The 12,636-nt window shown below is 50.7% G+C and overlaps 18 non-coding genes across 18 annotated transcripts; 9 read left to right on the forward strand and 9 right to left on the reverse strand.

Annotated features, from left to right (window-relative positions):
* Window positions 1-55: 55 nt before the first annotated feature.
* On the reverse strand, window positions 56-128 carry TRNAA-AGC (transfer RNA alanine (anticodon AGC)). Its single transcript has one exon. It is a non-coding gene; the product is annotated as a tRNA-Ala (tRNA).
* A 694-nt stretch (window positions 129-822) lies between these two features.
* Window positions 823-895, forward strand: TRNAR-CCU (transfer RNA arginine (anticodon CCU)). The gene has a single exon. It is a non-coding gene; the product is annotated as a tRNA-Arg (tRNA).
* Window positions 896-1,485: 590 nt separating this feature from the next.
* Window positions 1,486-1,558, reverse strand: TRNAA-AGC (transfer RNA alanine (anticodon AGC)). The gene has a single exon. It is a non-coding gene; the product is annotated as a tRNA-Ala (tRNA).
* Window positions 1,559-2,252: 694 nt separating this feature from the next.
* On the forward strand, window positions 2,253-2,325 carry TRNAR-CCU (transfer RNA arginine (anticodon CCU)). The gene has a single exon. It is a non-coding gene; the product is annotated as a tRNA-Arg (tRNA).
* A 590-nt stretch (window positions 2,326-2,915) lies between these two features.
* TRNAA-AGC (transfer RNA alanine (anticodon AGC)) lies at window positions 2,916-2,988 on the reverse strand. Its single transcript has one exon. It is a non-coding gene; the product is annotated as a tRNA-Ala (tRNA).
* Window positions 2,989-3,682: 694 nt separating this feature from the next.
* TRNAR-CCU (transfer RNA arginine (anticodon CCU)) lies at window positions 3,683-3,755 on the forward strand. Its single transcript has one exon. It is a non-coding gene; the product is annotated as a tRNA-Arg (tRNA).
* A 590-nt stretch (window positions 3,756-4,345) lies between these two features.
* Window positions 4,346-4,418, reverse strand: TRNAA-AGC (transfer RNA alanine (anticodon AGC)). Its single transcript has one exon. It is a non-coding gene; the product is annotated as a tRNA-Ala (tRNA).
* A 694-nt stretch (window positions 4,419-5,112) lies between these two features.
* Window positions 5,113-5,185, forward strand: TRNAR-CCU (transfer RNA arginine (anticodon CCU)). The gene has a single exon. It is a non-coding gene; the product is annotated as a tRNA-Arg (tRNA).
* Window positions 5,186-5,785: 600 nt separating this feature from the next.
* Window positions 5,786-5,858, reverse strand: TRNAA-AGC (transfer RNA alanine (anticodon AGC)). The gene has a single exon. It is a non-coding gene; the product is annotated as a tRNA-Ala (tRNA).
* A 694-nt stretch (window positions 5,859-6,552) lies between these two features.
* On the forward strand, window positions 6,553-6,625 carry TRNAR-CCU (transfer RNA arginine (anticodon CCU)). The gene has a single exon. It is a non-coding gene; the product is annotated as a tRNA-Arg (tRNA).
* A 590-nt stretch (window positions 6,626-7,215) lies between these two features.
* TRNAA-AGC (transfer RNA alanine (anticodon AGC)) lies at window positions 7,216-7,288 on the reverse strand. Its single transcript has one exon. It is a non-coding gene; the product is annotated as a tRNA-Ala (tRNA).
* A 694-nt stretch (window positions 7,289-7,982) lies between these two features.
* Window positions 7,983-8,055, forward strand: TRNAR-CCU (transfer RNA arginine (anticodon CCU)). Its single transcript has one exon. It is a non-coding gene; the product is annotated as a tRNA-Arg (tRNA).
* Window positions 8,056-8,645: 590 nt separating this feature from the next.
* Window positions 8,646-8,718, reverse strand: TRNAA-AGC (transfer RNA alanine (anticodon AGC)). The gene has a single exon. It is a non-coding gene; the product is annotated as a tRNA-Ala (tRNA).
* Window positions 8,719-9,412: 694 nt separating this feature from the next.
* On the forward strand, window positions 9,413-9,485 carry TRNAR-CCU (transfer RNA arginine (anticodon CCU)). The gene has a single exon. It is a non-coding gene; the product is annotated as a tRNA-Arg (tRNA).
* Window positions 9,486-10,075: 590 nt separating this feature from the next.
* On the reverse strand, window positions 10,076-10,148 carry TRNAA-AGC (transfer RNA alanine (anticodon AGC)). Its single transcript has one exon. It is a non-coding gene; the product is annotated as a tRNA-Ala (tRNA).
* Window positions 10,149-10,842: 694 nt separating this feature from the next.
* Window positions 10,843-10,915, forward strand: TRNAR-CCU (transfer RNA arginine (anticodon CCU)). The gene has a single exon. It is a non-coding gene; the product is annotated as a tRNA-Arg (tRNA).
* A 600-nt stretch (window positions 10,916-11,515) lies between these two features.
* On the reverse strand, window positions 11,516-11,588 carry TRNAA-AGC (transfer RNA alanine (anticodon AGC)). The gene has a single exon. It is a non-coding gene; the product is annotated as a tRNA-Ala (tRNA).
* Window positions 11,589-12,282: 694 nt separating this feature from the next.
* TRNAR-CCU (transfer RNA arginine (anticodon CCU)) lies at window positions 12,283-12,355 on the forward strand. The gene has a single exon. It is a non-coding gene; the product is annotated as a tRNA-Arg (tRNA).
* Window positions 12,356-12,636: the final 281 nt, after the last annotated feature.

Consider the following 12,636-nt stretch of genomic DNA (forward strand, 5'->3'; position numbering starts at 1 on the left):
GCGACGATTGGTGAGTTTTGAATAAAATAGTGAAAATGAAGAAAAAGCGTCTTGCTGGAGAATGCGGGCATCGATCCCGCTACCTCTCGCATGCTAAGCGAGCGCTCTACCATCTGAGCTAATTCCCCTCCTCCTCGAAGGCTCTCGATACACTGCTTCAGAGCTGAAGCACAGTCTCCGGCTCACACTTCCTTGGCTGTCCAGGGACCTGTAGTGCATAAAGCCCTTTCTCTTCATCTGCCGCAGAGGAAATCACAATCTCACCCCTTTGCCCAAAACAAAATACCTTCAGTGGAGCTACAAGTAAAGCTGCAGATGGCCATCCATTGCAATGAGGATTGGCCAACCAGGTATTAATAGCAGAGTGACTCCACTCCCACGCCCTTTCACGCTGGACCTGCGCTTGTGATCAAGAGGCTGCACGCCAGTCCCATAGACCCGAGAGCCCAATTGAAAAGGTGCTTGCTTCTCACTTTATTTCTCTCGCTATTTCTTGCTGTTTTAGGCCGCTGACACGCCGCCTGCAGCCAAAGGACCAGCGCTGGAGTGCCCTTTGTCATTTTTACCAGCTGGCCATATTTTACAATCGAGCGTCAGAATACCAAACAGGTAAGAGTTAGGTCTGGGAATTGAGTCCACTTTCCATCGTGTGTCCCATAAAGCGGAAGTGTCCAGCCGAGTGCAAGCAGGTGCCTTTTGCCCGCGTGTGCTGGGACACTGCAGCTTTGGACGTGAGCCAACTTGCCCTTTTCAGTGGGTCAGTACCTGTGACTCCAGTGAGAGAAGAGGAAAAGAAAGAACTTTCCCCTTTTCTGTCGAGTGGCCCCAGTGGCCTAATGGATAAGGCACTGGCCTCCTAAGCCAGGGATTGTGGGTTCGAGCCCCATCTGGGGTGGTTCGTGGCATTTTGTTCACACTTATGCAAAAGGTTTTTGCGGTAGTAGGGGGAGGGCGCAGGCTAGTACTTTGCTGGGCGCTGTGAAGTCCAGAACGTGCTCTGCTGGTAGCAGACTTTAAATGCCGGGAGACTGCAGAGTGTAGCAACCCCTCATGTCAGCGAAGAGACACAGATGAGTGGTAAGAAAGACAGGGAAAATATGCTTTCTGGAATCAGAGCTCCTGCAGACAGGGCTCACTCTTCTGCCAGCTCCGACCTGCTCCGATGAAAACGAAATAAAAGAGCAAAGGCTGCGCACTTTGAACCAATTATTCTAAGCATCGTATTGAAATGAAATAAAAGGTTAACAGCCCTGGGTGGCATCGAAGTGGAATTTCCTGAATATGTCACCAATGCCATGCAATGCGCCTGTTGCACAGTATCACGCCTGTTGCCGGCCCTCGCGCGGATGACTCTTTGGGATAGCAGAAAGTGGACGGAAGACTTTTAGGATGATAGTAAAAAAAACAGAAGCGAGCACATGACTTTATTTGCGACGATTGGTGAGTTTTGAATAAAATAGTGAAAATGAAGAAAAAGTGTCTTGCTGGAGAATGCGGGCATCGATCCCGCTACCTCTCGCATGCTAAGCGAGCGCTCTACCATCTGAGCTAATTCCCCTCCTCATCGAAGGCTCTCGATACACTGCTTCAGAGCTGAAGCACAGTCTCCGGCTCACACTTGCTTGGCTGTCCAGGGACCTGTAGTGCATAAAGCCCTTTCTCTTCATCTGCCGCAGGGGAAATCACAATCTCACCCCTTTGCCCAAAACAAAATACCTTCAGTGGAGCTACAAGTAAAGCTGCAGATGGCCACCCATTGCAACGAGGATTGGCCAACCAGGTATTAATAGCAGAGTGACTCCACTGCCACGCCCTTTCACGCTGGACCTGCGCTTGTGATCAAGAGGCTGCACGCCAGTCCCATAGACCCGAGAGCCCAATTGAAAAAGTGCTTGCTTCTCACTTTATTTCTCTCGCTATTTCTTGCTGTTTTAGGCCGCTGACACGCCGCCTGCAGCCAAAGGACCAGCGCTGGAGTGCCCTTTGTCATTTTTACCAGCTGGCCATATTTTACAATCGAGCGTCAGAATACCAAACAGGTAAGAGTTAGGTCTGGGAATTGAGTCCACTTTCCATCGTGTGTCCCATAAAGCGGAAGTGTCCAGCCGAGTGCAAGCAGGTGCCTTTTGCCCGCGTGTGCTGGGACACTGCAGCTTTGGACGTGAGCCAACTTGCCCTTTTCAGTGGGCCAGTACCCGTGACTCCAGTGAGAGAAGAGGAAAAGAAAGAACTTTCCCCTTCTCTGTCGAGTGGCCCCAGTGGCCTAATGGATAAGGCACTGGCCTCCTAAGCCAGGGATTGTGGGTTCGAGTCCCATCTGGGGTGGTTCGTGGCATTTTGTTCACACTTATGCAAAAGGTTTTTGCGGTAGTACGGGGTGGGCGCAGGCTAGTACTTTGCTGGGCGCTGTGAAGTCCAGAACGTGCTCTGCTGGTAGCAGACTTTAAATGCCGGGAGACTGCAGAGTGTAGCAACCCCTCATGTCAGCGAAGAGACACAGATGAGTGGTAAGAAAGACAGGGAAAATATGCTTTCTGGAATCAGAGCTCCTGCAGACAGGGCTCACTCTTCTGCCAGCTCCGACCTGCTCCGATGAAAACGAAATAAAAGAGCAAAGGCTGCGCACTTTGAACCAATTATTCTAAGCATCGTATTGAAATGAAATAAAAGGTTAACAGCCCTGGGTGGCATCAAAGTGGAATTTCCTGAATATGTCACCAATGCCATGCAATGCGCCAGTTGCACAGTATCACGCCTGTTGCCGGCCCTCGCGCGGATGACTCTTTGGGATAGCAGAAAGTGGACGGAAGACTTTTAGGATGATAGTAAAAAAAACAGAAGCGAGCACATGACTTTATTTGCGACGATTGGTGAGTTTTGAATAAAATAGTGAAAATGAAGAAAAAGCGTCTTGCTGGAGAATGCGGGCATCGATCCCGCTACCTCTCGCATGCTAAGCGAGCGCTCTACCATCTGAGCTAATTCCCCTCCTCCTCGAAGGCTCTCGATACACTGCTTCAGAGCTGAAGCACAGTCTCCGGCTCACACTTGCTTGGCTGTCCAGGGACCTGTAGTGCATAAAGCCCTTTCTCTTCATCTGCCGCAGAGGAAATCACAATCTCACCCCTTTGCCCAAAACAAAATACCTTCAGTGGAGCTACAAGTAAAGCTGCAGATGGCCATCCATTGCAATGAGGATTGGCCAACCAGGTATTAATAGCAGAGTGACTCCACTGCCACGCCCTTTCACGCTGGACCTGCGCTTGTGATCAAGAGGCTGCACGCCAGTCCCATAGACCCGAGAGCCCAATTGAAAAGGTGCTTGCTTCTCACTTTATTTCTCTCGCTATTTCTTGCTGTTTTAGGCCGCTGACACGCCGCCTGCAGCCAAAGGACCAGCGCTGGAGTGCCCTTTGTCATTTTTACCAGCTGGCCATATTTTACAATCGAGCGTCAGAATACCAAACAGGTAAGAGTTAGGTCTGGGAATTGAGTCCACTTTCCATCGTGTGTCCCATAAAGCGGAAGTGTCCAGCCGAGTGCAAGCAGGTGCCTTTTGCCCGCGTGTGCTGGGACACTGCAGCTTTGGACGTGAGCCAACTTGCCCTTTTCAGTGGGCCAGTACCCGTGACTCCAGTGAGAGAAGAGGAAAAGAAAGAACTTTCCCCTTCTCTGTCGAGTGGCCCCAGTGGCCTAATGGATAAGGCACTGGCCTCCTAAGCCAGGGATTGTGGGTTCGAGTCCCATCTGGGGTGGTTCGTGGCATTTTGTTCACACTTATGCAAAAGGTTTTTGCGGTAGTAGGGGGAGGGCGCAGGCTAGTACTTTGCTGGGCGCTGTGAAGTCCAGAACGTGCTCTGCTGGTAGCAGACTTTAAATGCCGGGAGACTGCAGAGTGTAGCAACCCCTCATGTCAGCGAAGAGACACAGATGAGTGGTAAGAAAGACAGGGAAAATATGCTTTCTGGAATCAGAGCTCCTGCAGACAGGGCTCACTCTTCTGCCAGCTCCGACCTGCTCCGATGAAAACGAAATAAAAGAGCAAAGGCTGCGCACTTTGAACCAATTATTCGAAGCATCGTATTGAACTGAAATAAAAGGTCAACAGCCCTGGGTGGCATCAAAGTGGAATTTCCTGAATATGTCACCAATGCCATGCAATGCGCCTGTTGCACAGTATCACGCCTGTTGCCGGCCCTCGCGCGGATGACTCTTTGGGATAGCAGAAAGTGGACGGAAGACTTTTAGGATGATAGTAAAAAAAACAGAAGCGAGCACATGACTTTATTTGCGACGATTGGCGTGTTTTGAATAAAATAGTGAAAATGAAGAAAAAGCGTCTTGCTGGAGAATGCGGGCATCGATCCCGCTACCTCTCGCATGCTAAGCGAGCGCTCTACCATCTGAGCTAATTCCCCTCCTCCTGGAAGGCTCTCGATACACTGCTTCAGAGCTGAAGCACAGTCTCCGGCTCACACTTGCTTGGGTGTCCAGGGACCTGTAGTGCATAAAGCCCTTTCTCTTCATCTGCCGCAGGGGAAATCACAATCTCACCCCTTTGCCCAAAACAAAATACCTTCAGTGGAGCTACAAGTAAAGCTGCAGATGGCCATCCATTGCAACGAGGATTGGCCAACCAGGTATTAATAGCAGAGTGACTCCACTGCCACGCCCTTTCACGCTGGACCTGCGCTTGTGATCAAGAGGCTGCACGCCAGTCCCATAGACCCGAGAGCCCAATTGAAAAGGTGCTTGCTTCTCACTTTATTTCTCTCGCTATTTCTTGCTGTTTTAGGCCGCTGACACGCCGCCTGCAGCCAAAGGACCAGCGCTGGAGTGCCCTTTGTCATTTTTACCAGCTGGCCATATTTTACAATCGAGCGTCAGAATACCAAACAGGTAAGAGTTAGGTCTGGGAATTGAGTCCACTTTCCATCGTGTGTCCCATAAAGCGGAAGTGTCCAGCCGAGTGCAAGCAGGTGCCTTTTGCCCGCGTGTGCTGGGACACTGCAGCTTTGGACGTGAGCCAACTTGCCCTTTTCAGTGGGCCAGTACCCGTGACTCCAGTGAGAGAAGAGGAAAAGAAAGAACTTTCCCCTTCTCTGTCGAGTGGCCCCAGTGGCCTAATGGATAAGGCACTGGCCTCCTAAGCCAGGGATTGTGGGTTCGAGTCCCATCTGGGGTGGTTCGTGGCATTTTGTTCACACTTCTGCCAAAGCATGCAAAAGGTTTTTGCGGTAGTAGGGGGTGGGCGCAGGCTAGTACTTTGCTGGGCGCTGTGAAGTCCAGAACGTGCTCTGCTGGTAGCAGACTTTAAATGCCGGGAGACTGCAGAGTGTAGCAACCCCTCATGTCAGCGAAGAGACACAGATGAGTGGTAAGAAAGACAGGGAAAATATGCTTTCTGGAATCAGAGCTCCTGCAGACAGGGCTCACTCTTCTGCCAGCTCCGACCTGCTCCGATGAAAACGAAATAAAAGAGCAAAGGCTGCGCACTTTGAACCAATTATTCGAAGCATCGTATTGAAATGAAATAAAAGGTTAACAGCCCTGGGTGGCATCAAAGTGGAATTTCCTGAATATGTCACCAATGCCATGCAATGCGCCTGTTGCACAGTATCACGCCTCTTGCCGGCCCTCGCGCGGATGACTCTTTGGGATAGCAGAAAGTGGACGGAAGACTTTTAGGATGATAGTAAAAAAAACAGAAGCGAGCACATGACTTTATTTGCGACGATTGGCGAGTTTTGAATAAAATAGTGAAAATGATGAAAAAGCGTCTTGCTGGAGAATGCGGGCATCGATCCCACTACCTCTCGCATGCTAAGCGAGCGCTCTACCATCTGAGCTAATTCCCCTCCTCCTCGAAGGCTCTCGATACACTGCTTCAGAGCTGAAGCACAGTCTCCGGCTCACACTTGCTTGGCTGTCCAGGGACCTGTAGTGCATAAAGCCCTTTCTCTTCATCTGCCGCAGGGGAAATCACAATCTCACCCCTTTGCCCAAAACAAAATACCTTCAGTGGAGCTACAAGTAAAGCTGCAGATGGCCATCCATTGCAACGAGGATTGGCCAACCAGGTATTAATAGCAGAGTGACTCCACTGCCACGCCCTTTCACGCTGGACCTGCGCTTGTGATCAAGAGGCTGCACGCCAGTCCCATAGACCCGAGAGCCCAATTGAAAAAGTGCTTGCTTCTCACTTTATTTCTCTCGCTATTTCTTGCTGTTTTAGGCCGCTGACACGCCGCCTGCAGCCAAAGGACCAGCGCTGGAGTGCCCTTTGTCATTTTTACCAGCTGGCCATATTTTACAATCGAGCGTCAGAATACCAAACAGGTAAGAGTTAGGTCTGGGAATTGAGTCCACTTTCCATCGTGTGTCCCATAAAGCGGAAGTGTCCAGCCGAGTGCAAGCAGGTGCCTTTTGCCCGCGTGTGCTGGGACACTGCAGCTTTGGACGTGAGCCAACTTGCCCTTTTCAGTGGGCCAGTACCCGTGACTCCAGTGAGAGAAGAGGAAAAGAAAGAACTTTCCCCTTCTCTGTCGAGTGGCCCCAGTGGCCTAATGGATAAGGCACTGGCCTCCTAAGCCAGGGATTGTGGGTTCGAGTCCCATCTGGGGTGGTTCGTGGCATTTTGTTCACACTTATGCAAAAGGTTTTTGCGGTAGTAGGGGGTGGGCGCAGGCTAGTACTTTGCTGGGCGCTGTGAAGTCCAGAACGTGCTCTGCTGGTAGCAGACTTTAAATGCCGGGAGACTGCAGAGTGTAGCAACCCCTCATGTCAGCGAAGAGACACAGATGAGTGGTAAGAAAGACAGGGAAAATATGCTTTCTGGAATCAGAGCTCCTGCAGACAGGGCTCACTCTTCTGCCAGCTCCGACCTGCTCCGATGAAAACGAAATAAAAGAGCAAAGGCTGCGCACTTTGAACCAATTATTCGAAGCATCGTATTGAAATGAAATAAAAGGTTAACAGCCCTGGGTGGCATCAAAGTGGAATTTCCTGAATATGTCACCAATGCCATGCAATGCGCCTGTTGCACAGTATCACGCCTCTTGCCGGCCCTCGCGCGGATGACTCTTTGGGATAGCAGAAAGTGGACGGAAGACTTTTAGGATGATAGTAAAAAAAACAGAAGCGAGCACATGACTTTATTTGCGACGATTGGTGAGTTTTGAATAAAATAGTGAAAATGAAGAAAAAGCGTCTTGCTGGAGAATGCGGGCATCGATCCCACTACCTCTCGCATGCTAAGCGAGCGCTCTACCATCTGAGCTAATTCCCCTCCTCCTCGAAGGCTCTCGATACACTGCTTCAGAGCTGAAGCACAGTCTCCGGCTCACACTTGCTTGGCTGTCCAGGGACCTGTAGTGCATAAAGCCCTTTCTCTTCATCTGCCGCAGAGGAAATCACAATCTCACCCCTTTGCCCAAAACAAAATACCTTCAGTGGAGCTACAAGTAAAGCTGCAGATGGCCATCCATTGCAATGAGGATTGGCCAACCAGGTATTAATAGCAGAGTGACTCCACTCCCACGCCCTTTCACGCTGGACCTGCGCTTGTGATCAAGAGGCTGCACGCCAGTCCCATAGACCCGAGAGCCCAATTGAAAAGGTGCTTGCTTCTCACTTTATTTCTCTCGCTATTTCTTGCTGTTTTAGGCCGCTGACACGCCGCCTGCAGCCAAAGGACCAGCGCTGGAGTGCCCTTTGTCATTTTTACCAGCTGGCCATATTTTACAATCGAGCGTCAGAATACCAAACAGGTAAGAGTTAGGTCTGGGAATTGAGTCCACTTTCCATCGTGTGTCCCATAAAGCGGAAGTGTCCAGCCGAGTGCAAGCAGGTGCCTTTTGCCCGCGTGTGCTGGGACACTGCAGCTTTGGACGTGAGCCAACTTGCCCTTTTCAGTGGGCCAGTACCCGTGACTCCAGTGAGAGAAGAGGAAAAGAAAGAACTTTCCCCTTCTCTGTCGAGTGGCCCCAGTGGCCTAATGGATAAGGCACTGGCCTCCTAAGCCAGGGATTGTGGGTTCGAGCCCCATCTGGGGTGGTTCGTGGCATTTTGTTCACACTTATGCAAAAGGTTTTTGCGGTAGTAGGGGGAGGGCGCAGGCTAGTACTTTGCTGGGCGCTGTGAAGTCCAGAACGTGCTCTGCTGGTAGCAGACTTTAAATGCCGGGAGACTGCAGAGTGTAGCAACCCCTCATGTCAGCGAAGAGACACAGATGAGTGGTAAGAAAGACAGGGAAAATATGCTTTCTGGAATCAGAGCTCCTGCAGACAGGGCTCACTCTTCTGCCAGCTCCGACCTGCTCCGATGAAAACGAAATAAAAGAGCAAAGGCTGCGCACTTTGAACCAATTATTCGAAGCATCGTATTGAACTGAAATAAAAGGTTAACAGCCCTGGGTGGCATCAAAGTGGAATTTCCTGAATATGTCACCAATGCCATGCAATGCGCCTGTTGCACAGTATCACGCCTGTTGCCGGCCCTCGTGCGGATGACTCTTTGGGATAGCAGAAAGTGGACGGAAGACTTTAAGAATGATAGTAAAAAAAACAGAAGCGAGCACATGACTTTATTTGCGACGATTGGCGAGTTTTGAATAAAATAGTGAAAATGAAGAAAAAGCGTCTTGCTGGAGAATGCGGGCATCGATCCCGCTACCTCTCGCATGCTAAGCGAGCGCTCTACCATCTGAGCTAATTCCCCTCCTCATCGAAGGCTCTCGATACACTGCTTCAGAGCTGAAGCACAGTCTCCGGCTCACACTTGCTTGGCTGTCCAGGGACCTGTAGTGCATAAAGCCCTTTCTCTTCATCTGCCGCAGGGGAAATCACAATCTCACCCCTTTGCCCAAAACAAAATACCTTCAGTGGAGCTACAAGTAAAGCTGCAGATGGCCATCCATTGCAACGAGGATTGGCCAACCAGGTATTAATAGCAGAGTGACTCCACTGCCACGCCCTTTCACGCTGGACCTGCGCTTGTGATCAAGAGGCTGCACGCCAGTCCCATAGACCCGAGAGCCCAATTGAAAAGGTGCTTGCTTCTCACTTTATTTCTCTCGCTATTTCTTGCTGTTTTAGGCCGCTGACACGCCGCCTGCAGCCAAAGGACCAGCGCTGGAGTGCCCTTTGTCATTTTTACCAGCTGGCCATATTTTACAATCGAGCGTCAGAATACCAAACAGGTAAGAGTTAGGTCTGGGAATTGAGTCCACTTTCCATCGTGTGTCCCATAAAGCGGAAGTGTCCAGCCGAGTGCAAGCAGGTGCCTTTTGCCCGCGTGTGCTGGGACACTGCAGCTTTGGACGTGAGCCAACTTGCCCTTTTCAGTGGGCCAGTACCCGTGACTCCAGTGAGAGAAGAGGAAAAGAAAGAACTTTCCCCTTCTCTGTCGAGTGGCCCCAGTGGCCTAATGGATAAGGCACTGGCCTCCTAAGCCAGGGATTGTGGGTTCGAGTCCCATCTGGGGAGGTTCGTGGCATTTTGTTCACACTTATGCAAAAGGTTTTTGCGGTAGTAGGGGGTGGGCGCAGGCTAGTACTTTGCTGGGCGCTGTGAAGTCCAGAACGTGCTCTGCTGGTAGCAGACTTTAAATGCCGGGAGACTGCAGAGTGTAGCAACCCCTCATGTCAGCGAAGAGACACAGATGAGTGGTAAGAAAGACAGGGAAAATATGCTTTCTGGAATCAGAGCTCCTGCAGACAGGGCTCACTCTTCTGCCAGCTCCGACCTGCTCCGATGAAAACGAAATAAAAGAGAAAAGGCTGCGCACTTTGAACCAATTATTCGAAGCATCGTATTGAACTGAAATAAAAGGTCAACAGCCCTGGGTGGCATCAAAGTGGAATTTCCTGAATATGTCACCAATGCCATGCAATGCGCCTGTTGCACAGTATCACGCCTGTTGCCGGCCCTCGCGCGGATGACTCTTTGGGATAGCAGAAAGTGGACGGAAGACTTTTAGGATGATAGTAAAAAAAACAGAAGCGAGCACATGACTTTATTTGCGACGATTGGCGTGTTTTGAATAAAATAGTGAAAATGAAGAAAAAGCGTCTTGCTGGAGAATGCGGGCATCGATCCCGCTACCTCTCGCATGCTAAGCGAGCGCTCTACCATCTGAGCTAATTCCCCTCCTCCTGGAAGGCTCTCGATACACTGCTTCAGAGCTGAAGCACAGTCTCCGGCTCACACTTGCTTGGGTGTCCAGGGACCTGTAGTGCATAAAGCCCTTTCTCTTCATCTGCCGCAGGGGAAATCACAATCTCACCCCTTTGCCCAAAACAAAATACCTTCAGTGGAGCTACAAGTAAAGCTGCAGATGGCCATCCATTGCAACGAGGATTGGCCAACCAGGTATTAATAGCAGAGTGACTCCACTGCCACGCCCTTTCACGCTGGACCTGCGCTTGTGATCAAGAGGCTGCACGCCAGTCCCATAGACCCGAGAGCCCAATTGAAAAGGTGCTTGCTTCTCACTTTATTTCTCTCGCTATTTCTTGCTGTTTTAGGCCGCTGACACGCCGCCTGCAGCCAAAGGACCAGCGCTGGAGTGCCCTTTGTCATTTTTACCAGCTGGCCATATTTTACAATCGAGCGTCAGAATACCAAACAGGTAAGAGTTAGGTCTGGGAATTGAGTCCACTTTCCATCGTGTGTCCCATAAAGCGGAAGTGTCCAGCCGAGTGCAAGCAGGTGCCTTTTGCCCGCGTGTGCTGGGACACTGCAGCTTTGGACGTGAGCCAACTTGCCCTTTTCAGTGGGCCAGTACCCGTGACTCCAGTGAGAGAAGAGGAAAAGAAAGAACTTTCCCCTTCTCTGTCGAGTGGCCCCAGTGGCCTAATGGATAAGGCACTGGCCTCCTAAGCCAGGGATTGTGGGTTCGAGTCCCATCTTGGGTGGTTCGTGGCATTTTGTTCACACTTCTGCCAAAGCATGCAAAAGGTTTTTGCGGTAGTAGGGGGTGGGCGCAGGCTAGTACTTTGCTGGGCGCTGTGAAGTCCAGAACGTGCTCTGCTGGTAGCAGACTTTAAATGCCGGGAGACTGCAGAGTGTAGCAACCCCTCATGTCAGCGAAGAGACACAGATGAGTGGTAAGAAAGACAGGGAAAATATGCTTTCTGGAATCAGAGCTCCTGCAGACAGGGCTCACTCTTCTGCCAGCTCCGACCTGCTCCGATGAAAACGAAATAAAAGAGCAAAGGCTGCGCACTTTGAACCAATTATTCGAAGCATCGTATTGAAATGAAATAAAAGGTTAACAGCCCTGGGTGGCATCAAAGTGGAATTTCCTGAATATGTCACCAATGCCATGCAATGCGCCTGTTGCACAGTATCACGCCTCTTGCCGGCCCTCGCGCGGATGACTCTTTGGGATAGCAGAAAGTGGACGGAAGACTTTTAGGATGATAGTAAAAAAAACAGAAGCGAGCACATGACTTTATTTGCGACGATTGGCGAGTTTTGAATAAAATAGTGAAAATGAAGAAAAAGCGTCTTGCTGGAGAATGCGGGCATCGATCCCGCTACCTCTCGCATGCTAAGCGAGCGCTCTACCATCTGAGCTAATTCCCCTCCTCCTTGAAGGCTCTCGATACACTGCTTCAGAGCTGAAGCACAGTCTCCGGCTCACACTTGCTTGGCTGTCCAGGGACCTGTAGTGCATAAAGCCCTTTCTCTTCATCTGCCGCAGAGGAAATCACAATCTCACCCCTTTGCCCAAAACAAAATACCTTCAGTGGAGCTACAAGTAAAGCTGCAGATGGCCATCCATTGCAATGAGGATTGGCCAACCAGGTATTAATAGCAGAGTGACTCCACTCCCACGCCCTTTCACGCTGGACCTGCGCTTGTGATCAAGAGGCTGCACGCCAGTCCCATAGACCCGAGAGCCCAATTGAAAAGGTGCTTGCTTCTCACTTTATTTCTCTCGCTATTTCTTGCTGTTTTAGGCCGCTGACACGCCGCCTGCAGCCAAAGGACCAGCGCTGGAGTGCCCTTTGTCATTTTTACCAGCTGGCCATATTTTACAATCGAGCGTCAGAATACCAAACAGGTAAGAGTTAGGTCTGGGAATTGAGTCCACTTTCCATCGTGTGTCCCATAAAGCGGAAGTGTCCAGCCGAGTGCAAGCAGGTGCCTTTTGCCCGCGTGTGCTGGGACACTGCAGCTTTGGACGTGAGCCAACTTGCCCTTTTCAGTGGGCCAGTACCCGTGACTCCAGTGAGAGAAGAGGAAAAGAAAGAACTTTCCCCTTCTCTGTCGAGTGGCCCCAGTGGCCTAATGGATAAGGCACTGGCCTCCTAAGCCAGGAATTGTGGGTTCGAGTCCCATCTGGGGTGGTTCGTGGCATTTTGTTCACACTTATGCAAAAGGTTTTTGCGGTAGTAGGGGGAGGGCGCAGGCTAGTACTTTGCTGGGCGCTGTGAAGTCCAGAACGTGCTCTGCTGGTAGCAGACTTTAAATGCCGGGAGACTGCAGAGTGTAGCAACCCCTCATGTCAGCGAAGAGACACAGATGAGTGGTAAGAAAGACAGGGAAAATATGCTTTCTGGAATCAGAGCTCCTGCAGACAGGGCTCACTCTTCTGCCAGCTCCGACCTGCTCCGATGAAAACGAAATA

Source organism: Ambystoma mexicanum, chromosome 5q (genome assembly GCF_040938575.1).
Source record: "Ambystoma mexicanum isolate Mex_15411 chromosome 5q, UKY_AmexF1_1, whole genome shotgun sequence".
Classification (NCBI taxonomy): Eukaryota; Metazoa; Chordata; class Amphibia; order Caudata; family Ambystomatidae; genus Ambystoma; species Ambystoma mexicanum.